The 24,125-nt window shown below is 57.1% G+C and overlaps 1 protein-coding gene across 3 annotated transcripts in view; it reads right to left on the bottom strand.

Moving 5' to 3' along the window:
- Positions 1 to 24,125, bottom strand: part of LOC139598013 (ATP-sensitive inward rectifier potassium channel 12) — a 58,732-nt gene that overhangs the window by 15,267 nt on the left and 19,340 nt on the right. The window contains exon 1 of one of the 3 annotated variants that reach the window (XM_071443872.1): positions 18,197 to 19,306. The exons of 1 other annotated variant lie outside the window; for it this stretch is intronic. The gene's annotated coding sequence lies outside the window, so the exon portion shown is untranslated. Of the gene's footprint in view, positions 1 to 2,930; positions 3,409 to 18,196; positions 19,307 to 24,125 lie in introns of those variants that run through there. One more of the 3 variants, XM_071443874.1, reaches the window with a different exon arrangement.

Here is a 24,125-nt window from a genome sequence, read left to right as displayed (position 1 = left end):
TGGCTGGGGCAGGGGCCAAGTCTGGTGGCACTGGGGAGGATGACAAGCCTGGTGGCATTGGGACAGGGTGACATGGCCCTGGTGAAGAGCCTCACGGAGAGTTACACAACGCTGCCCTTGGCTGTGTGTGCCGTGCGCTCTCCTATCGACACGGCCCCGGCCGCCCTCCGACACCCCCGGGGGGAACAGAGCCCTGCAAGTGGCACAAATGAGAGTGCACGTGAGCAGGGGACCTGCTCAGCCCCCCCTCAAAGCCTGGGGCTCCTGCAGTGGGCAGCAGCCATGCACCAGCATCCCACTGTCCCCTGGCTGGGCTGTGGGGGCAGGAGGGCTTGGGGAGCAGGGGGAACAGGGCAGGCACCCACCCCCAGCATCCTGCTGGGAAAACACGATGGGTAAGGCACTGCATGACCCCCACCCAGGGACTTTTAGGGCATCAAAGACCAGCAAGAAGGATGCAACAAATTGAAACCTGGGGGATGTGATACCAGATTAGGGCAAGGCAGTAGGTGATGCAGGCAGGGCCTTGGTTCTTTGGTCTTGCCACTTAAGGAAGCCTCTGACCCAAAACCACCCTCAAACCTATTTCAGGAGAGGAAGAAAAAATGCCCCTCTTTTTCTGTTGGAGGGGAAAAACACTCTCTGCTCCCATAGGCAGCAAGGAGCCCTCCCCTCAGCACAGCAGCAGGAGAAGCAGGGATGCTTTTGTCCATAGAGGTGGGGAAACTGAGGCACGGTGTCTGGAGAGGCCTGAGCGTGGGGACTGGCAGCAGCCCTTGTCATCACCTTCCCCCCTGGCTGGCCTGGCCCCAGGTCGAGATATTTATAAAGCCGATAAGGGAGCAGAAAGAATTTTCCAAACGCTGAAGTTACGTAACCTCTCCTCGCCCTCCACGGACATCGCCTTCAGTTATAGGCTTGATCTGGGGGGGAGCCCTCTGTGGTGGGGCTGGTGGGGGGCATGGTCACCCCAAAGGGTCACCCCAAAGGGTCTCATCCTCCTCTCCCTCACCACAGAGAGTCCCCAGGGCCAGGCACCAGCCTGTGCCACCGGGTCACCCTGTGGAGCCCCATGCCTGAGAGACCCTGATGGTTTTGGGGCCAGTCTCCCCATCCTGTGTGGGGACCCCAGGTTTTTGTCTGGGTTCTGGGTGGCTGAGCCCCCCAGGTGTGCACACTCCTGGAGCCTCCACCCCAGCACGCGCTGGATGTCAGGACAGATGACAACCTGAGCACAGCTGGCATTGCCATGGTGACAATCAACGGCTGCTGCTGGGAGGACTCATGTGGAGGTGCTGCCCCAGCACCTGCCCCCCAAAGTGCTGACCCCCACCCCAGAGACTGCAGGCACCCCCTGCCCTCCACCAGCCCCATTTCCACCACTCTTCACCCCATTGCACCTCACAGGCAACTTCCAAACCCTTCTCCATCGCCTCACAGCTGCCTCCAACCCCACCATCTGTGCCTCAGTTTCCCCAGCACTGTGCTTGCTATCCCAGGGGAGGACAGAGCCCCTTCTCTGGGATATTTTCCTGTCGCCCAACTTCGGCCAAGGCTGCGGAGTTGGAGGGATGCTGAGCGAAGGCTCCGTCGCTGTGGCAACCCGCGGCGGCCGTCTCCAGGCGACCGCCCAGGGATGCTGCAGAGATGCTCTGGAGGCAGAGAGAGAGGGACCAGGGCGGTGGGGGATGTATCCATAGGGATGCCACCCCCCTACTCCCCTTCCCTACCCAAACCACAGCCTGGGTCTTTGTCACAGGGTGTTGAAACACCCTGAAAACAGACACTGATTTGACTCAGGCAGCTGGCTGAGCACCGACGAGCTCATGGCAGCACAGGCTGGCTGGTGGGTGCACCAGCAGGATGCTCCCGGGTGGGAGCAGGGCCACTGCACTTCCAGGGACACCTGCAGAGCTGTGGAAACCATTGCTGGAAATAAGCCCGTTAGCTTCTTAACCCTCATTAAGCAGCTTAGGGGGGACACGCGCCCTCCTACGCAAACCCGGAGGCGGAGGAGGCCCTTGCCAGGGCGAAGGGGTGACGGGATCTCGGGGGGTGCTCTGGGGGTGCCACGGGGGGCACGGGCCCGTCCCTCCCCTTGGCGGGAGAGCTGCTCTCCTGCGCCCAGCCCCGCTGCTGCTCCTCGCCAGCCGGACCCATCGGCAGCTCCTGGCGGCGCAGCGCAGCGGGCAGGGATGGTGGGGATGGGGATGGCAGCGCTGAGCAGCGGGCAGGGATGGTGAGGATGGGTGTCACACCCGTGTGACGAGTGTGGGAGGTCTCAGCCGCAGCCCCGCCGGCGGGGGGAGCGGGTGGCGGGGACGGCCCGGCCAGCGCCCGGCACCGCGGCTGCGGGACGGAGCGGGACGTTTCTAATCACTCCACTTGGAAACCGTCCCGTTTTTACATTTGTTAAATTAAAGGATGTCAGCGTCGATGCCAAGCCCAGGCTCCCTCGGAAATTTAAACTAATGACAGCGAAGAAAATGAGCTGAAACCAGAGCACAGGCGCTCCCACGTTATCCAGCCGCACCAGCCATCTCTGTGGCGGGGTTTACATGGCAGCTTCCAGAGCGCCAACCACCACAAAGATCTCAACTTTCTGCCCCAAAATCCAACCTTGCCCACTCTGCTCGGCCAGAAGGTGCAGTAGGGACAGCTGGGCAAGCCAGGCTGTTGTGCTGGGGGCCCCAGAGACCCCCAACCTCCTCCAGCCTCTCAAAGGGCAAACATCTCCCTCCTTCCAGGGTGCCGCTGCCCGGGGCAGTGGGATTTATGGGAGGGGCAGATTAGCGAGTGCGATGTGCGGATTTCTCCAGCTCTGACGATTCCTACAGCCGGCTCCATCCTGCCTGGCCCTGTGCCAGCAGGCAGCGGGGTCCTGGCAGAGCAAGGGGGCCCCTCGCTGCCCCTCTTCCCCACGGAAATACCTGGGCTCAGGCGAGGGCTTCGCTCCCGGCGCTCTCCAGGCTCCGCTGGGATGGTTTTGTGCTGCAGCTGAGTAAAACCACAGAGTGGTGGTTGTATGGGTTGTTGTTTTTTTTTTTTTGGTTTTTTTTTTTTCCTTTTATAATTTTCTCGGCGAGATAAAATTAAACAAACAAGCCCTTCTGGGAGCAGCGCGAGGAAGGGAGCCTGCTTCCCTACAGATGTGCGTGTCCTCAGCTATTACAAGCACCGAATTAAGCTTTCCCTGTGGCTGGGACATTTGCACAATCCCACTCGTTCGCCTCCTGCGGTTTCACTGGTAGGAGACTGGCTCACTCTGCAGCCTCCCTCCCCATGAGGTCATTACCCAAACACCTATTTTTCACAAAAACATTGAGAATGTTGGGTTTTTTTCCTGACCTCACCATCTTGCCATCAAATTAGAGTGGTTTGGAGTGCAAGGCTGGGAGAGATCAGCGAAGCAGAACGTGCTGAGGAGAAATGAATAGAATAGAATAGAATAGAATAGAATAGAATAGAATAGAATAGAATAGAATAGAGATGCAGACAGACATTCCCCAGGGGATGGGGCTGCAGAGGAGGGGGAAAGCTGTCGGTCAGGAGGGGAGTGGGGTCTCCCAGCTGCGCTCCAAGCCCCGTCTGCATCCCCCAAACCCAAAAAGGAACAATGATGGCATAAGACTTGCAAACACACCTAAACATCCCAGCTTCATCTGCCTCAGGAGCCAGCACAGAAGCGTTGCCATAGCTTTGAGGACCACCGGTGGGTTTTGCAGCACAATCTGGACCAGGGATCTATGCAAATCCCCAAGGCAGAAGAAGTCTTTATGGAGGCATATGACAACCGAAAAAGAATAGCGCTCAGTGCTCTACTCCCACACGCCACCCCCCAACTTCACCATCATTTAAATCAGTCTTAAGTTGGAAGAATTCAAATCAACACTGTCGTCACAGAGCCAAGCAGAGAGGTGACACAACTTGGATGCTGCCAGGGAAATTGCCCCCCTGAGACTCCAAACTCATCAGCCCATCACTTTTTTTTTTTTTTTGAAACCCCATCGAGGAAAACAAATGAACTGGCAACTTGCTGCCCCCAGCCCTCCATTGCCTCTTGCCTGGGCTGCTGGAGAGGTTTCCAACCAGCCTTCCCCTGGGATCAACAGGAGATCAACCAGTGGGAGAAAAAAAATCCAAGACATGCTGTTGAGGCTAGAGAGATGCAGTTGGAAAAGAAATCAAAGCTTCTAAAGAGAGAGATGCCAAGGAGATACGCTGTTCCCAAGAGAAACAGGACATTCCTCTCCCAGGGGGGGAAAATGAGGAGGAAGGCTCGTGCCACCTCTTTCAGCTCCCTGGCATAGGTGCTCAGCAGTCTGGGCACAGCTTGTCCCTGCTGTGCCACACTGCAGACACAGATGGCATCACAGATACTGATTTTTTATTTTTTTTTCATGTGTTTTGTTGGGGTTTTTTACCCCAAAAGCACATTTTCATTTGGGGTAAAGGTTGCTGGGTCCTGACAGACCCAAGGCAAATGTGGAGCCACTCTTTGGGTTTCTGGAGACCTCCCTGCCTTTCTGCACCACGCAGAATCATTAGGGTTGGAAAAGGTCTCCAAGACCACCCAGTTAACCCAGCACTGCCATGGCCACCACTAATCCATGTCCCCAAGTGTCTCATCTGCACCTTTAACCATGTGCCCAGACCTGCTGCTGTCTCAGGGCATCAGCAAAATCCTCAGGGCTCTTATGAGAGTCACAAAGAGAAGAAGCCGTGGGGGAAAATTTATATTTTGCTATTGCCAGAAATGCCAAAATCAGATCCTGGCTTAGTCCATAAGGGGAAGGATCATCAGGTTAGATTTTCCTTACAAAACATGTTTGAGTTACACAAGCAATGGGATCAGGCTGGAAGCAAGCAGGTGAGATCATCTCAGCGCAGTCCTGGTTGATCCCCTGAAACCACCCAGTTTGGCTGGTTCAGCACAATTCCTGCAGCAAATTGTTCCTGCAGGAAGTTTTATACCTGTGCCCTTGGGCTAAGCCTTGACAGCATCTTTCACTGGGAACAAGGTGCCTGACTCCTCAAGGCAACACCTGGGGACCTCGGAGGGAGAGGAGAGTGGGAGCAGAGTTGGCCTGGCTATAAATAATCCCATGGAAAGGAAACAGGAGAAAAAGCAGCAAACAGAAACCAATAAATCCAGGGACACAAATTCAGCCACTCTGTGTGAGCAGCTCCTTGTACTCCATGTGATCCCATGGAATCAGGCACAAGAGAAAATGGGATCCATTGCAGCTCAACAGAGCAGGATCCAGCCCAGACATCACCTTTCCATGAGAAACACATGGAAACCAACCCAGAGCCCAGTGTGCAGGATGCAACACATGGCCTGTGGCAAGACCTCATCCACTCTGCTCCATTAGGAAAGATGAAGTTGAGAAAGGGGAGACTTAAATAAAGGAGAGTTAAATTACAGAGAGTTAAATTAAGATGCTTGTTGGACCATGTTAACACAGAGCTGGCCTGGCTCCTGGTGCCACCAGCACTGAACACCCAGCAATCCCTTCCCCAGCAAGCTGGGAAATAGCCTGTGTTTAAGGCAATCATTATTTGCAATCTGTGATCCCAGAGAAAAGGGCAGAAAAAGCAACTTCTCATTTTCACCAATAAAAGAGAAATTGCAGAAGCTCAGCAAGCACAGTGGCCAGCAGGTCACAACCAGCAGTGCAAGAGTGATTCATCCTAAACGAGCCACATTTAGTCAAACTAGCCTAGAATAAGGCAGGGAAAGAGCCCAGAGTTTTCCCTGCTGGTACCTGCCAGTTATTCACCCATGGGAGCAACAGGGCCAGCAAACAGGAGACAGAGCAACATCATCCCCACCACTGCTGTCCCCTCCAGCTCCAGGACAATCAATTAAAAGCTTCAATCCCATCTCCCACACCTGCATACTGCACAAAAGCCCATTAAAGAGGGATTTTTCCCCTCTTTTCCCAGCCTGTCTTCCCAGAGCACATCAATTCCCAAAGGTGCTGGAGGACCAAGGGTCCAGGCACCGCTCCACAGCATCCACCAGGCTGGTTCTCCCCACAAAACCATCTGAGCAGCTTCACTTTGGCTTCTGTGTAACTTATTATTGAAGCTGAGCAAATAATTCAGGGCAAGAGTTCCAGGAGCAACGTTTTGCCTTTTCATTTTCCGCTCTGGAGCTGTCTGCAGTTTTCCCAGAGCTCGGGGATGATTTAAAGACCTGTCTCCGGACGGGAGCGTCTCGCTGCGACGCCGGCTCCCAGTGTTTGATGGCCCGGATTTCACGTGCGTGTTTGAGGACACGCTGGACACATAAGGATGGATGAGCCTTTCCTGGTACCCTAATTAGATGAGCAGCATTTGCAAGTGGGTTCTGGGGATTTTTTTTTTTGTTGTTTTTTTTCTGTGCTGTAGACCTGCAAACACTTCAGCGCAGAGTTAATGACCGCCTGTTCGTTAGGCAGGGCTCGGCTTTGCTTTGTGGTGCCTCATTTTTCCAGCCAATGGTGCCATCCTGGACATGAGAATTCCTTGGAGCATCCTGTTCCCAGCTCCTCTTTACACCCCAAACCACTAAGGATGTGGGAAAGGGGGATGAGACCATGGGCAGAGCCATGGGGCTGCCAGGCTGTGATGGCTCTGACCTTCCAGCCCTGCAGCCATCCCAGGAATTTGCCTCCTCATTAGTGGAAAGGTTAGGGAGAGGGGATCAGCTCTGTGCAAACTCCCCGTGGTGCTCATGTGACACAGGCTGGCAAAGACAGCTTGCCCCTATGCTCAGGCAAGTGCCAGCCGAAAGAAAAGCAGGGAAGAAAAGCAGAGCCACATTCCCAGGCTGCAGAACCCAAATCAGAGGTCCCCATACTTGGAGTAGAGCCTGTTCCCCTGACACCGTCTGCCTGTCCCTGGGAAGCCCATCTGTCCTCAAGGCCATATGAAATGCTGACTCCAAGTGCCTCCACCCTTTTCCTGGAGGAAAGGGCTGCTGTCAGCTGCTCTGTGACCCCAGACTCTCATCAGAGAAGATGAAGGGGCTGAGAAAGGGACACCCCTCCTGAAGATGCAGTGGGAGAGATGGCATCAAGGACAACCCTGTCTCCTTCAGGGGCTTGGCCCTGGAGGAAGGTTTGGGCTCCCAGGATTGGGCCAGGCAGCCGCTGTCACTGAGTTTGCTGCTTTGAGGATGGAGCAAACCGACGCCATTGACCTCCCACTGTAAAACCCCTCAGAGCAGCTCATGTGCTGGACAGAAGGAGCCATTTAATGCCCCCCCAGCACCTGAACATTTTGGGGCCATCCCAGGTGACCAGGCCTGGGGCTCCATTAGTCCTGGTTGGAAACCCCTCTCCGGGCCTGAACAGCTTTCTCCTCCCATTGCGTAATTGCACTTTGTTGAGCAGACCCAGCCTCTGGCAATACATTTTCTCCAGCCTTGCTGCTTTCCTGTAACATTTCCCTTATTCCTTTCACTCTCTCAGGACAGTTGTTGAAACACGTGGAGAGGGAGAGGAGAGAAAAACCCAATGCTTGTCCCTCACGTAAAGCAAAACCCCGGATGGCAAAAGGGGGAAAAAACAGGGAGTGGTGTCAGATACCTCTTCCCAATCCATCCCCTTCCAGTTTGCCTGTGGGGGCTTGACAAAAGTGCTTTTTGTGTGACAAAATGATTACAAGGTGCCGAGGCAGTAAGGTGCACATGGGCTTCTTTCCTGCATTTCAAACAAGGCGGGGACATGGCTGCACTTCTGGAGGGGTCACAGCGATGGGGGTGAGGAAGGAGGAATTTGGGAAGGGGAGGAAGGAGGGGAGGAGAGATATTTCTTCTTGGGAAAAAAGCAAGGATGGAGCAGGTGAGAATGTGTGTGATGAAGCCAAAGGCAGGTGAGGCTGAAGATCCACGATGGGTTTGGGTTTGGGAGGACGCTGGTGGCGGTTTGGGTTTGGGAGAAGCTGCAAAGCGGGGAAGGGAGAAGCTGCAGCCGCTGGTCCCTGAGCAGGGACAGATCCTGTGGCCTTGCTACGAGGTGGGGCAGCGGCAGCAGCGGCAGAGGGAGCGGGGTTCAGCTCCGGAGGGATGGGAGCACGGACCGCACGGAGCAGAGCGCGGGGCCCGCGGCGCGCTCGGACCCGCCGTGCCTGCAGGCGGTGGGTGCTGGGCAGCGGGGAGGAGGAGAGGAGGATTTCAGCTCCCAACTCAATCTGTTGGAGAACTTGGCCTGCTCCCCGTCAAGCTGAAAATAGCACACGTGTAAGGACGTGCACGCAGTGCTGGCTGTGTCCTCGCCCAGCGCTTCCTTCCTGCTGCGCTCCCCGCAGCGCCCGCGCCTCGGACCCCGCAGCGCCCTGAGCCCCCCACGGGGGCCAGAGCCGGGGCACGATGCTCCTCAGGGCATCCTCATGCCACAAATCACGGGCAGCGCACAGATGCAAGATCCTTTCACCTTCAGCTGCTTTTCACGTGTCCGTCCGGCGGCGGCTTCCCCGCCGTTCTCATCTGGAGCGGCTCACGGCGGGAGCTGAGCTTTATTAGAAACTGGCATCTGGCTTCAGCCCTCCCCGCAGCCCCCGGCTCAGCCTTGGCATCGGGATGGGGCAGAGAGCACGCACCAGTGCCCGGGCGGCAGGCAGGGAACTTCCACAAGTCCCCGGTTTTTCTCCTGGTTTTATCTGCGAGCTCGTTATTGGCGATGGGAGAATGCAGCCCCGGCGCTCCGCTGCGGGAGCCTGAGCTGCCCGGCCGGGGTCGGGCCCCAGCCCTCGGAGGGACGGGGAACCAGCAGAGCGTGCTGCAAGCTGGAGGATGGAGATAACCCTGGCGGCAGCCAGAGCTGATTCCTGCAGCGGAGAGGGAAGAAAAGAGGCTGAGCTCCCCACGGACATCAGGCACAGGAATAATGGGAGAGCTTTGTCGGGACGCCGCTGCAGCTCTGAGCACAGCTTGTGCAAAGTGCTGCTCCCCTCCCATCCCTGCTGGGAATACCTCTAAAGAAATGTTCCTCTAAAGGGCAAATACCCCGGGATGGAGGAAATGCAGGAAGCAGCCTTATGGGGCAGTGGCTGAGGGATCTAGGAAATGCAAAAAGCAAATTACACCAGGGCTGGGAAGGGAGATACAGGGACATACACGGATGTACAGGTGATGGAGCTTGGTGCTCGGAAGAGGGAGTTGTTACAAACACACGGGTGGTTCTGTGCTCGGGGCAGTCAGGGTGGGCTGTACACAGCCCGTGGGGTGATGCCCTGTGCAGCAGGAGCCAGCAGCCCTCCAGATTCCAGGCTGTCCCATGTCCCAGGGCACGGCTCCACAGAGCACCCAGCAGGACAGGCACTGCCTTGTGAGAACACCTTTCTTCCCCCACATCTCCACTCTGCCAGGGCTCTGCTTTATGCCAACGGTGGCCTCATGGTGCAGCACTTGGCTGGGGACACCAGGGAATATCAGTGGCTGGGCAGGGACCAAGACCACACTCACAGCACTCCAGATCTGCACCTGGGCATGGCCAAAACCTCTCTGCTTCCCAAAACCCTCTGAGGAGCAGCGTTAGCCAGTGTGCGGTATCAGCTCTGCTGAAACAAAGCCATTGTGGTTGAGGCAGGATCCTTATTAATCCTTTCCTCTCTTTAATTTCCATTTTTTTTCTCAGTTCCCTTCCCCATTGCTCAGGCAGGGCTTGGGTAGGGCCCTGCTGCTGCCAGGCTGTGTCCCTGTGGCACGGTGCCCCTGGTGCTGGAGCTCTGTGGCACAGGGAGGTGATGGGGATGATGGGGGGCTGCATTTGGGGTGGATGGGGAGATCAGAGGCATGCAAAGTGAAGGGAGGCATGGACAGAGCAGAGAGCCCCAGGTGGAGGGGAAGGGGAAGGTGGGGAGCACCCAAATAAAGCCCCATCAGCACCAGGCAGTGGCTGGGAGGGGTGCACAGGTGGGTCCCAGCCCCATCCTCCATCCAGCTGGGGGTGGAGACAGGAAACTGCCACTTATGAACCAGCTTTGGTGAAAGATCCCAACTTCCCCCCAGACACCATTCCCAGGGATGGAGCACAGGGAAAAGAGCGGGACAGGACATCCTCAGCACCCACAGAACACAGAGATCACCTTTCCCACCTCTGCCAGCAGCACCTTCCTCAGCCACCCGCCACCAGCACATCTCCTTTCACCCTTGGGTCATCACCTTCCTCCCCCAGGACCCTGAAAAGCACCATGACCCCATTACAGCCCACATCCAGCACTCCTGCAGTCCCCTCCAGCGCCAGCCCTGCAACACCAATTGCCATTGATGCCACCAGCATGTCCCCAGCTCCCAGGGGACCCCAGGCAGGGCCCAGCACCCAGAGCCAGGGTGGCTCCAGGCCCTCCCACCTTGCCCACCCTTACACAAACACCCAGGCCTGGGACTGTTTGTGTTTGTGCTGCCTTCAGCCCTGTGCTCCTCAATCCTATTTGCATAACAAATAATTAATAACAATTAATGACTGGGAGAACGGTGTGGGTTGCCAGATTGTGCTAATTAGTGAACAAACACCATTGCACCAGGCAGGCATCACAGGGCCCCGTGTCCTCACCAAGTGTGGGATGGGGACACGATGGGGACAGTGTCCTGTGGGAGTCCTGGCCCTTCTGGAGAGGGAGAAGAGGAGGAGGAAGAAGAGGATGAGGAGGAGGCAGCGCTGTGGGTGGTGGTGGGGTGGGTCACTGGTGCTGCCAGGTGGGTGCCTTGACACAGCCCAGCTCTGTGCCCACACATGTGGCACCCCATGGCACCCCACAGCACCCCACAGTGTCCCACAGCACCCCACAGCTTCCTACAGCACCCCACAGCACCCCACAGCATCTCACAGCATCCTACAGCACCCCACAGCAATCCCACAGCACCCCATGGCATCCCACAGCAATCCCACAGCATCCTATAGCATCCCACCACATCCCACAGCACCCCACAGCATCCTACAGCACCCCACAGCATCCCACAGCATCCCATCACATCCCACAGCACCCCACAGCACCCCCAGCTCGCTCTGTGCCCTCATTAGAGCCGGGGACAACACTCCCTAATTGTCTGCCGATGGCGCCGCTGCACATCATTAATGAGCCAGCCAGCACCGGCTCATTAAGGCAAAGCCTTTGCTCCGGCAGCTCCGCAGCCAAACCGTGCTGGGGACACTCTGAGCACGAGGTCCCTTGCAGGTGGCACCCCCTCCCTGGGCCAGGGGCGCTGAAAGCACCAAGAAATTCCCCCCCGTGCCACCGGTGCTGGAATGTGGGGATGTGAGCGGTGGGATGGGATGTTTGACCACCTGGAGCAGCCTCTGCCTGCAGCTCACACACCTGCAGCTCCCGGGGCTGGGAGCATGAAAGGGGAAAAGGAGAGAGAAAAGGAGGAGCAGGGGAAAAAACCAAACCAAACAAACAAACAAAAACAGTAGGGGAAAAGAGAGGAGGGAGACAGAAAAAAAATAAAGGAAAGGAAAGAAGATAGCAAAGAGGAAAGAGAAGGGGAAGAGGGGGAAAGGAAAGGAAAGGAAAGGAAAGGAAAGGAAAGGAAAGGAAAGGAAAGGAAAGGAAAGGAAAGGAAAGGAAAGGAAAGGAAAGGAAAGGAAAGGAAAGGAAAGGAAAGGAAAGGAAAGGAAAGGAAAGGAAAGGAAAGGAAAGGAAATCAGGTTCTCTTGTCTTAGATCTGCTCAAGCACTGAGTGCTGGTCACACATGGGAGCCCTGGGAGCAGTGGGGTGCTGGAGTGAGCTCGTGGGTCTGTGTGGCCAGAGGCAGACGGGGAGCAGGGGATGAAGCAGAGCACAGCCCTCTCTCACTCCCCTCCACGAAACTCTGCAGGTTCCAACTCAATGACCCCAATCCCTGCAGTGTCCCAGACAAGCCCTGGATGCCAGCAGAGCTCTGGGACCTCTCAGCCTTGCTCCCACTGCAGCCCCTGCTCTACCCCGGCAGAGCAGAGCTGGGTGCAGTGATGCCTCACTGCCTCTCCTCTCTCTCTGTAATTCCTTTGCTCTGCTGAATTGCTTCCCCTTCAGCACCACACACAATCCATTGCACTGTAATTACACGGGAATTTTAATATCTGGTGTATTTATAAGATGCACTTAATTCATCAGCCCCTTTAGGCACACTGTCAGTGCAGCCCTCAGCACGGTGGGAAGGATGACTCGCTGTCAGATGCAGATTAGCTGGCCCATGTGTGTGACGAGCTGGAGGGTGTTCTCAGCCCAGCTGAGATCCCAGCCTGGCTGGGGAGCAGGATCCCACCGAGCCAGGTGCCCCAACCCTCCAGGGGATTGTGCCAGGGCTCCCCTGCTCTGCTGCAGGGACAAAGCAGCACAATCCAGAGACTTCTCCCGAACATTTGAATCACCCAACAGGTTGGAATTTGGCAGAAATGAAGGGCCTGCGTTGGGGTGAGTTTCATCCCTACAGCCCAAGCACTGGGGGTTCCCCAAGTGAGGTGAGGGACCCACATTCAGATCCCAAAAAGAAAGTAGCCACTACCGAAGGCTTATTTTTCCTGGCATTTGTTTTGGTGGCTCCTTTCCAGCCACATCCTAAAAGGGAACCAAAGGCCTTTGAGCCTCTTGCAGGGAGCACAATGCAATGATTTTCCCAGCCCAGGCAGGAGGGATGAGCTCACTGGTGTCCTTGGTTCCCCCTGGCCCCGGGGTGTGGGGTCCCTGTGCCGAGCACAGCGTGCGCCCTCCAGGAGGGCACAGGGCACCCAGCAGGATGCTGGGGGTGCTGGGGCTCCATCCCACCAAACCCTGGCAGAAATGCCAGCTGAGCCTGGGAACGAGGGGCAAAGGGGGAGAGAAAAGGGTGGTCTCACTGCCTCGGTCCCTGGGGCCACCCTGGCTGTCACTGATGGATGACACCATGTATTTCACACTGGGATTTCCCACAGCCCTGCAGTGACACACACGCTGCCCTGCCGGGCACCCCTGAGGGCAGGTGGCACTCACAGGTGGTGGCATTGCTATGAGGCACCATGGAGGCACAGCCCAGCTGCTGGTGGCACTGGATGGCCCTGCACGAGCAGGATGGGCCAGGGACCCACCAGGTCCCCACAGCACTGGGTGACCACTGGGACACAAACCCTCCTCCTGCTTGCAGCGAGCTCTGCTGGAGCAGAGCTGGGTCAGAGTGGGACTGTGGTGACATCTCAGCTGCAGAAGGACCTGCAGCAGGTGCCACCTGAGCCCCTGGGCTGCTGTCAGCACCCTGAGCCCACCCACAGCCCCCAGGGCTGGCTCAGATCCCAGGTGCACCCCGGCACTTGGCAGTGGTCAGGCATGGTGACACACTGGTGGCACACTGGTGGCACATTGGTGACACACTGGTGGCACACTGGTGGCACACTGGTGACACACTGGTCCCCTGTCACACCACGGCCTTGGCACAGCCTGGCAGGGAGGTCTCTCCCTGCAGTTCCCTGCTCTGCACCCTGTGGCTTCCGGGGAACTCAAGCTGGGGACACGAAGGGCGCTGCAGCCAGCCTGGTGTCCCCCCATGGCCCTTGGCGTGTCACACACACCCAGAGCTGCCCCTCCCTGTCAGGCTGCTCCGAGTGCCAGCCCTGAGGGGGGACACCAGCTCTGGGGGCTGAGCTTGGGCTCAGCTGGGGCATCTCCAACCCAGGGTTCTCTGAGGAGCTGGTAATTCCCCATCCCCTCCCCATCCAGAGGGTCCCTGGTACCTGCTCCCCACAGGATGTCACAGCCTCCTGCCTCAGTTTCCCCACCTGCACAGTGCTCTCCTGAGAGGGGAGAGGCAGCACTGTGAGTGGCAGGAGGGTGCAGCAGGGACTCCAACCTCACCTCTGGCTTAGGACCAGGGCAGGGCCCTCTCTGCTGTCCCCATCCCCAACCCCTCCTTCCTGCTGCCACCCGGGGGGAACTCTGACCCCCAAGGTCACTGCCAGAAGGGACTGTGAGCAGACACCTCAACCTCACGCTCAGCCAGCCCTGCCAACCACCCCCTCCAGATGCTGGCCACTCCCCAAAGCTCAGCTCCCCTGCAGGTGTCCCCCTCCCTCCCCCCTGTCCCCAAAAAGCAAATATCCAGGGAGCCGGGCTCGCGCTGCAGCTCCGCTGGTGGCACTGGCGCTGAGCAGAGCAGACACTGCAGCACGGCCGTTACGTAAGCCCCAGCCAGCTCGGGGGATGTAGGACACCAGGGTTGTCCCCCGGCCCCCCCCGGGGCTGCCACCCCCACCCCGGGGCTTGGGAGTTTGGGGGAAACCCCCCCCAGCTCGGCCCACGCTGCAAGGAGGGGCTGGGGTGGCCCTTGGGTTGCTGTGGCCCTGCCGTGGGGGACACGGTGGTGGCACCGGGGTGGCACTGGGGGGACAGGAGGGTTGGGCTGCTGTGGGGCAGGGAATGGGGCGTGGGAGGGTGGGATGGGGCTGGGAGGCAGCGGGTGCTGCACTCACATCCCCCTGAGTCCTTCTGGGCTCTCCAGGGCTCACCCGTGCAGGTGAGGGCTCAGGGAAGGAGCCAGGGTCAGGCTGTGCCTCCCGGGCTGTGCCTCCCTTGGGGTGACTCACGGAGCAGGATGCAAAGGATCCAGCCCTGATCCCAGCCTGCTGCATCTGCATCCCCATCCTCACAAATCTGGAGGATCAGCATCCCTAAGGACAGCCTTCCTGGGGCCAGCATCCCTGCCACAGCATCCCTGTGACAGCATCCCTGCCATCAACCTCCTTGGGATCAGCGTCCCTGGAGCAGCATCCCAGAGAGGAACACGCCTGGTGCCTCCAGCACAGGCTGGGGAGCCACAAGCAGGATTTCCCAGAGCTGGAGGGAAAATCCTTCCCCTTCAGGACAGCCCCGGCCCCACCTGCCCTGCATCCCTGCAGGGAAATGGAGGTGAGGGGTGGCACAACCGGCATCTCCCATCCCCAAACACCCATCCCCTGTGCTGGGGCACGGCCAGGGGGCAGGCAGGGCTGGCAGCACTGGGGCTCCCCCAGGATCAGCCTTATCCTGGCTACCAGACCATCGGGATCCCAGCAGCATCCCCGGCCTTGGTGCAGGATGGGGACCCCAAAAGCCCCCCATTGCCCAGTTAGGTGATTTCTCTCTGGTTTTCTGTCAGGCAAGGTCTGGATCTGGCCATTCTGTTTGAGGATGTCAGGGACGGGGAGAAAAAAGCCCAGGCTAAAGGTCCCAGCAATGGGAGATAGCAGAGCAGGAAATTAATGTTAATTAATTCATAATGACGCTGAGATAGTGATACCAGATGCTTCAAAAGTCCAACGGGGGAATCTGAGAGAGCTTTGCAAGAAATCCATCGCCCACCGGCAGTCCTGCCTCACTGCAAGCTGGGAACGAGGGAATGAGCTGGGAACTGGGATCAAGCTGGGACTGCAGGACCCAGCTGGAACCAGGGAACAAGCTAGGAAGGAGCCAGGAATGGCGAAAGAGGGGCACATCCCTGTGAGGTGACAAGCCCACAGTCACCCAGAGCTGTGCAGAGCAGCACTGGGACCCTCCCTGCCACCACACTCCCACCTTTCTCCCTGGCACCCCAACTCAGAAGCTGGAGTGGAGCTGGAGGGATGAGACACCCACCAAGCTCCACTCCCTGGGGCACAGGGGCTTCCCAAGACCCTTAATGCTCTTTTTTTCCTCTCCTTTCCTCCATTTCAGGCACACCAGGGCCAGGGCAGGTGTCTGGGTGTGCACTGGGCACTCAGGGGGATGGAGGGACAGCCTCATGATCTGGGACAGGGACACAGGTCCTTTGCCAACCAGTGTCTCCACACTCATGAGGACAATTTCTGCCTCCTCATCCATGTGAGCCAGCCCTTGCCCTGCACTGCCAAACCCAAAGGGGGCTGGATTTCAGCCAAGGGGTGCAAAAGAGCCCAGAAAGGGGCTTGAGCCTGGTGCCACCTCCCAGGGCTGGGGATGCCAGAGCCTGTGCTGGGAAGGGTGCAGCCATGAACTCTGCAAAACCCCCAGGCAAACCCTGGGCTTGGGGCTGTTTGTCCTGACAGGGGGATTGCGCTCCTTGCACAGTGATCCAGCAGCTCCTGCACCCAGAGGGGACCCTCAGGACAGGGCCTGGCAGTGGCAGAGCAGGGTGGCACGGCCGGGGCACGGCGCTGCCATCACTGCTTACATAAGGTGTCCCCTCCAAGTGCCACACACCTGAGCGGTGACAGGAGAGCAGGACAGGACTGTCCCTCCAGCAGCCCCTGCCAGGGACAGCGCTCCCACTCCTGCTGCAGACAGCACCCCCAAAACTGCCAACCCAGCCTCCCTCCCCCTGCACAGGGGTTGGGTGAGGCTCCCGTGTCTCTCAAGCACATTCCCACCCTAAGAGCCCCTAAAGCTGACAGGACTTGGGTGGAAATTCCAGGTTTCAGCTCGGGGTGCAGCTCCTCCGAAGTTTATCTGCAGCAGGAGCATTTCTGCTCTGCTGCTGGTGGAGCTGCCCCAGCCAGCAGGGACAGGGGAGAACCCCACTGTGACACCACCAAAAACTACAGAGCACCACGGCACCAGAGTCAGGGTGACACCAAAATCCCACCCCAGCTGGTCCCACGGGAATTGCCATAACCCCCCCCGGGTCTTTCCAGCGCTGAGGAAAAAACTGCTTTGACTTCACAGGCAAAGCAACTCTTTTGGGTAAAGAGCAGCAGAGGCAACACAGAATTTCAAAGTGTGTTTTGGATCAGAGGCAAGAAGTAAAGTGGCCTTTACGGTGCCTTCCCCAGCAAAGCCAGAGCTTTATTAAGCTTATCTGGCATGGATGGGAACGCTCGCTGTTCTTCCAGGCCTGAAAAGAGCAGGCAAGGATTTTCTTTTTTTTTTAATTTTTTTTTTTAGTCTTGTTTTCATTATTTTCTGGTGGCTTCATTGCTTTGTGCTCACACAAAGGGAATTTCACCTGCTGTTCCAAACAAAAGGCCCTGGAAAGTTTTGCATAGAAGGGGATGAGGGGAAGAAGGTTTGTAGAAGCAAAACGAGTTGTTGCAGGGATTGTTGTGGATTTTTTTTCACAGTGACCTGTAAAACATCCCCAGCTCTCTGCTGCTTGCAGAAGACCTGGCGCCGACATGTGAGCGCCCTGTCCCCAGCAGTGTCACCCCTGGGATGGGAATGGGGAGGTCTCAGAAATTGGGGTTGATTTGGGGTGCAGAGGGAAGGCAGCAGGACCGCTTCCCATCTTTTTCACGGGCAAAGTCACGCCACGCTTTCTAAGAACAGGAAAGAAAAGAACCCAGCCCTCGTTTGCTGACACCACAGCAAAACAGGTGGTTCAAAATCACAAGTGCAAAGGGGGGGAATCAAATAAACCCTATTTGGTGATTTTGTGCTCATATTCACTGCAAAACTGTCCGGGAATGCTGCTAAATACACACCATTTTCCCTCTCACACTCTTTGCTCTATAATTAAGAGAGACTTCTAAAAATACGAACGGCCTCGAGCACCCAGTGAAGGCGTGCAGGTGCTGCTAACTGGAGGCACTTTAGTACAGCTCATTTTCTGGACAATTTTACTCGCCTGGCTCGTGCTCAGCGCCGATACTATTACAGTGATGCAATTATGCTGCTGCTGCTGCTGCTGCTGCTGCTGCTGCTGCTGTTGCTGCTGCTGCTGCTGGGCTCGGCTCGCTCGGATTTTTCCCTGTGCTTTGCAGTTTGCTTCCCAAATCCCCCCAGCCCTGCAGCTCCCGGGCTCACCCCAAGCGTGTCCCCGCCGGCAGGGCCCGGGGAGTTGGGGATAGGAGGGTCAGGAGCTGTGTGTGTGTCACACCAACATGTGAACATCCCTGTGTGGGCACCGAGGGGCACAACCCCGCGTGGGCATCGCCCAAAACCGCTGCTGTGCAAAAGTTTTGGGTGAGGAAACGAGCTGGCCGGGGGAAGCGAGCAGAGGGGAGCAGGAGCACGGAGAGGAACCCAAAAAGCAGCAGCAATACCCTCAGTGCTGGCTGGGCAGGGAGGGGGCCCCATGGCACTGGCACGGTGACGCCGCTTGGCAAAGCATCCCCCCCCCCCAAAACTGGCATTTGGGGCACAGGGGTGAGGGGGAACTTTCCCCGTGGAGCCGGCGCTGCGAAACTTCCCCGTCTTATTTCTCCATTAGGGCTGCAATAGGTGGAAGTGATTGACTCACTATGAGACTGCTGTTTTTGCCTCTGACTTGGGATTGAGACGGAGCTGGAGGAGCCGTGGTCGGCAGGCACCGGAGCCGGCACTTACCTCTCACTGCATCCAGCCCCTCGGGCCGTGGGGCTGCAGCTCCTGGAGAGTTAGCTGGCAGGGGACCCCACATCCACTCGGGTTTCTCCCAGGACCGACGTTCGGCTGCTGCTGCTTCTTAGGCACAGACCCAACCCCTCCATTCCAACCACAGGGGGAAAAAAATAATCTTCTTCCAAAAGAGAAAAAAAAAAAATTAAAAAAAAAAAAAAAAAAAGGAGGGAGATTAAAAAAAAAAAAAAAAGGGAAAAAAAAGCAAACTCGCTTTTTTTCTTGGTTCGGTTTCCCCGTGGAGAAAAAAAGAAAAATAGATAAATCCCAGCGACCAAGAGATCCAGACTCAGGTGAATTTAGCTTCAAACTCCCTCTGCGCTTTCAGAGCCTTCACCCTCAAATGGGCTCTGGAAGATGCTGGGGGACCCATCGTAGCCAAAGTGTCATCAAATATCCTTCGGGCTCAACTCCGCTCCTGCCCGGGGAGGGTGGACTTCTTCCCTTCTTCCCTGCTTGCTGCGTGCTGTGGAGTTGGCAGGGACCTGCCTGTTCCAGCCTCAGCGTGGAGGGTGGGTGGGTTGGTTGGTTGATGTGGGTTGGTTTTCTCTTTTTTTTTTTTTTTTTTTTTTTTTCTCGCCGCTATTGGTTTCCTTGCTATCTGATCCTGAGCGAGCGCTGCAGCTCGCCGCTTCCCTGCTTTTTCCCCCACCAGCTCCCAGGCTTTTTGACAGGGAATGAAACACAGACACCCAGTGAGACAGGCTCCGGCTTCTACAAAGCTCCACTCCCTCCTGCTGCCTTTGTCCGCGAACAGCAACTCCTCCAACTCTGCCCGTAGACACGAGGGAACCTCTGCATCAGCACTTTCCTAATGGCTGCTTCGCCCCAGCCCTTCGGCCCTTCTGCTGCTGCTTCTTCTTCTTCTTCTTCCTCCTCTCCTCTACCTTGATGGCTTCCGCTGGCTTTTTCTAGCCCAGCCCCAGCTCCGGCACGCACAGAGCCGGGAAGCAACAGCCCCTTCCCGATGGATCCAGCTCAGCTCCCCCGCGCTGCTCGGGGGACAGCAGCCCTGCAGCCCATCCTCATCCTCGCTGGGCACCCTCCATGGAAAATCGATGGTGGGACAGCGTCCCTGAAGGCTTCACTTTGGGCCGGTTTAAGGGGCAGGGGGTTGTGTGTGTGTGGGGAGGGGAGATGGGGGCAGAGGGAGGGCTGAGAATTGGAGCCACTTCTTTTTATTGCGGGCGGGGATTATTTTTATTTTCTTTTCGAAAGGTTGACTGGAGTCCAAGTTTGTTTCTTTGGTGGTGAGCATTATTTTAAGCCTTTCGGGAGGCTTTGGGTGCCTCCAGGTCACACTATCCTTATAACAGCGAGGCCTTTTTGGACAGGGTCAAAGTGAAACCTTCCCCCGCGGAGGGGAGCGGGAGGCACAGGGATGCTGCAGTGGGCTCACAACCTAGGCTGGCTCCCAGCCAGAGGGAGATGCAAACCAGCCACCGTCTGTAATTTTTGCTACACTTCCTCCACACTCGGTCACCCGCGAGATCCCAGGGCTGCTGCCTGCTCCTTTTTTGGGGATTCACAGGCTTTGTTCAAAAAAAAAAAAAAGAAGAAGAAGAAATCACAGCCAGGAGACCTCCAGCCTCGCCAGCGATGCTCGGCGCTGCTCAGCTTGGCTGTCACGAGCTGGCAGGTCACAGAGAAAACATAAAGCCCCACAGAACACGGCACATGAAGAGGCTGCCTCCTCCCCTGCCCTTTGGCAGCCTCTGCCTCACTTTTCCGTGGTTCCCACCACAAGTTTGGGACCAGCAATTCCTCCCTCTCTCCTTCGGCAGCATCCTGGAGCAGCGACTCTCCTGGTGCCCAGCTCCCATCCTCTCCTGAGCTGGAGCATTGTTTGTTCCCTCACTGCTCACAAACACCCCAGAGCACCTCAGGGCAGCGCTCCCAGCGCTGCCTCCGCTCCCCTCTCCACCTTGGCTTGTCCCATCTCACCCCATTCCACAAGCCTCAGAAACACTGAATTTCAACCAACACCAAAATCCCAGGATGAAAAGCACTGCAGGGCCTTGCCCCAGCCCTGATGGATACTCAGTTAACAGCAGGGATTTGGGATTTGCAGATCAAAGGGGACACCAGCTCACACACTGGGCATGGTGGTCCTGTAAAGACCACTCAGAGACATCCTGACCCCAAAATACTGCTGCTTTCTATCTGTCAGGCAGCTTCTCACATGCCAGCTTGCTCCTCCTCTCCTGTCACCCCAGCATGCCCATGGAAAGATTCCCAAATACCTCCCTGCCCCAATGCCCAGCCAGAGGTGCCAGACCAAAGTTCCTGATGCTCCCTTCAAAAATAGATTAAAAGATTGGCTGCAGAGCTGGGGTGGAAGTCTGACCATGAGCCAGGGGCACCCACTGGGTGAGGGGAGCAGCTTCATGGTCTCCAAGAGTGGGGCTGGCTGGGAAGGCTGGGAGGAGCTGGGCAGCCACAACTGGCCAGGCTGGTGTTCCCATCTCCTGCCCATGCTGGTGGCTTATCCCTCTCTCCCAAGTTTGCTACAGGAAATGCAAATGAATAGCCTGGGACTTCCATCCTGGTAAGCCCCAGATTCCCTCTGCTTTTGGGGAGAAGTTCCCCATGTTTTTCCACCAGGGCTGGGGAGAAGCTCGTTGTCCCCTTCTGTCGGCACAGAACCGCAGCCCTGGGGACCCCCATGTCCCGTGGGCTCCCAGCCAGGGAACAGCTCCAGCTCCAAGCTCCCCCTGCCCCAAACCACTCTTTTAGGAATTGTCCAGGTGAGGGGAGGAGGATGAGGGGAAAGGAGGGTGCACCGAGCCCTGGTGAGCGCCTGCAGCGAGCGCGGCTGCGCGGGGCCGTGAGCTCAGAGTCAGCGCTGAGCCATTAGGGCTAATTTAATCAGGATGGATGGCCCGATTGGAGGGCTGCCGTCCATAAATCCCCCCCCTCCCGCTGCATTAATGTCAGGGCTCCCAGAGGAGGAGGCCGAGGGGGAGGCGGGCCTGGGGAAACGTGCTAAGTCACCCATCCTCCTGGTGGCCGCTCTGATCGGGTGCCACCAGCCCGTCCTGCACACCCTGGGGACACAGCCCATTGTCCCCAAGCCCTTCCAAAAACCTAGCAGCTGGGTTGCAAGCAAACTGGGTTTGCTGAGCACCAAAAGGTGCAGGGTTGCTCACAAATGCCGCAGGGCAGGGTGTGCTCCCATGGGCATCTCGCCCATTTGCTCCAATGGGTTTTGCAGCAGGAGGAAGGTGGGGTGCTGGGGGAAATGGGCTTGGAGCCCCATTGAAGGCTCCAGTGTGATAACTGGGACTTGGAAATACAAGCTGAGAAAGCCCCAAGGCTGATGGATGCAACAGCCACCCCAGAGCCCAGCAAAACATGCAGAACTCAAGCCACACCAGATCACAACACCACTGCAGGACACCCCTATGGAATACCAGCTCCTCTCTCCCGGCACCCCACTCCCTTCCCATTTCTGCTCCAAAAAAGGCCATTTGCAGGCTTTTGATGACCCAAAACATGTCCCTCCATCCACTGGGCAGTGAGAGGCACACGTGCCAGCTCAGGAAACAAACCCTCATCCATCCAGGTCAAAAATAGCCCTGAGCTTTGCCACGGCCACGCCTGGCCCTGGCGCTCCAGCCCCATCTGAGCTGGCTCCATCTCTCCTGCCCAGGCTGACCCCCAGCTCCCAGCCTGGGCATGGGTCCGGCTGTGCCATCTGCTCACGGGCATGGGGTGCCCACCCTGCCAGGCCACGCCGTTGGCCAGCAAAGGGAAGCAGGAAGCCAAGTCCTGGTGGGATTTGGGAAGAGAGCGGGCCAGGGGATGCGGCAGACGGAGGGGAGGAGGGATGGCACGGGCTGTGGGCACTGCTCTTGCCCCTGGAGTGCTCTCAGCAGGGAAGAAAGCAGGGGTGAGAGCCCAGGGCAGAAGAGATGTTTGTGTTACCAGGGGATCTCAGCCTGGGAGAGCAGGCAAGGATGTCCAGGAGCAGTTGGATGATGGAGAGAGGGATGCTCAGACCTGCCCTCCACATCCAGAGCATCTCAAGGGCTGTGTTGGCACAGAGGGAGCACAAAAGAGCTCAGGGAGGTTGACCCCAGGGCAGGAGGAGCAGTGAGCTGTGGCACCGCCATGGATTTCTCTGGAAACAGAGGAATGCACATCCCTGTGCACCTCTGGTTTCTGGCTGTGCTTCAGCAAGACCAGGAGGGACAGAGAGCAGGGAAGGAGCCCAGCTGGTGGCAGGAGGAGCACAGCAGCTGAGGTCTTTTGATTGTGGTGCTTTTTTGGCACTAAGAGTGAGGTCTTGGAGGACCAGAAACTGCTGATAGGGACAAGAATTGGCCATTGCCATGCAGGGATGTGGAGCAGCACTCCATAGGTTGGTTGCATCATGACCAGCAGGTCTTGCTCTCTTGGCTCAGCACCTTTGTCTCCACTCACCCAGGAAGGAACAGCAAAAGCAGGATTTGGCCTGAGAAACCATCAGCCAGGAGCAATAATCTGCTCCATGAAAAGCTATGGAGCAGGTGAGCCATTTCTCCCCAGAATGGCTAGCACAGGGGGAAAGAAAACGACATTTGTATTTCTGCCAGTTGACAAAATGAAATGCCACTTGTAGCCAGTGAAACTCTGCAGATTTTGCTAATGAAGGACTGCTCCATCCAGCTTCCAGCTGGATCTCAGCCCCAGCCACAACACGGACACTGGCAGCATCCCCGTCGCATCCCAGCACTGGTGCCACAGCTCAGGCTCCCTGCAAACCCAGGCTCTGCCCCACAGCAGGGACACAGATCCCCCTGCCAGGTTTGCTCCCCTGTGTTTGCCCTGGGGACTGTGCTGCTGGGGTGGCACCGTGTCCCTCGGGAGGCTCTAACACATCCTAGGAAATTTTCCCATTCTACTCAGTTTAATTTCACCCATTAGAGCTTGTTTCAGCAGGGTCCCGAGGGAATGTCACTCCCCAGCATCCTCCTCTGACTCTTCCTCTGCTTCTCTTTTCCCTGTGCACACAGCTCAGCTCGGGATGGCTCAGCCTTGCTCCTCCATGAGCAGTGCTGGTCCAAACAAGCACAACCTCCATAAAACTTGCACCTCCCTCCACAGTCCCAGAGGATTTCCCAGCTGGTCATGATACACATTTAGGAGTTGAAAGGTGCTGACCCCACCCTGCTGCACACAGAGAGGTCAAGCACTTGAGGAGACCTTGGCCAGTGCATTTCATCATGGCCAGAGGTGGGAGCCTGCTCCTTATCCACAACTGAAGAGCAAAAATTGAGCCAGTTTAGGAAAATCGTGCACCCTCAGAATGCCACCACTCCAAGACCAGGCCAGAAATTCCATGACTTGGGATCCTGACTGGAAAAAAACATGAAAAAGCAGGAGGAAGGAAGCTTATCTGCTGCTGTCATGGCCTGCAGTGTTTGGGGGGAGAATTTGGGGCAGCAGGTGGGAATTCCTAGACTTTGTGCACAATCCCAGTGCCAGCTCCATGGCCCGGGCCAGTTGTGATGAGCACAGCTTTGGCTTTTTACCACAGGATCCTCCAAAAGAACAGCAAAGAGCAGCTCCCCTGGGGGCCCACAGCACCCAGGAGAAACCATGGAGCCCTTTCAGCTCTCCTCACTCCACAACCAATGCTCAGCTCCCCTTCCCCTCAACCAAAGGGTGAGGGAGGAGGAAAAAGCAGCAGTGATGAGGTGCTCCCAGCAGAGCCCAGGCTGGACACCCTGTGGGTCAGACAGGCACCTCACACGACCCAGAGGTTTGGCTGCAGCCCCAGAGCCCAAATGGCTGCTTACATAAAGGAGCTGAGGGCAGGCCCTGCAGGACCACCAGCACAGGCAGCAGATGCTCCCAGGGCAAATCCACCCGCCCGGGCAGACGTCACCTAATC

The sequence above is a fragment of the Agelaius tricolor genome, unplaced genomic scaffold, assembly GCF_023055355.1.
Source record: "Agelaius tricolor isolate 1412-34295 unplaced genomic scaffold, bAgeTri1.0.p SCAF_19, whole genome shotgun sequence".
Lineage (NCBI taxonomy): Eukaryota > Metazoa > Chordata > Aves > Passeriformes > Icteridae > Agelaius > Agelaius tricolor.
The sequence above is the reverse complement of the archived record's forward strand: the minus strand, read 5'-3'. Positions and strand labels throughout refer to the sequence as shown.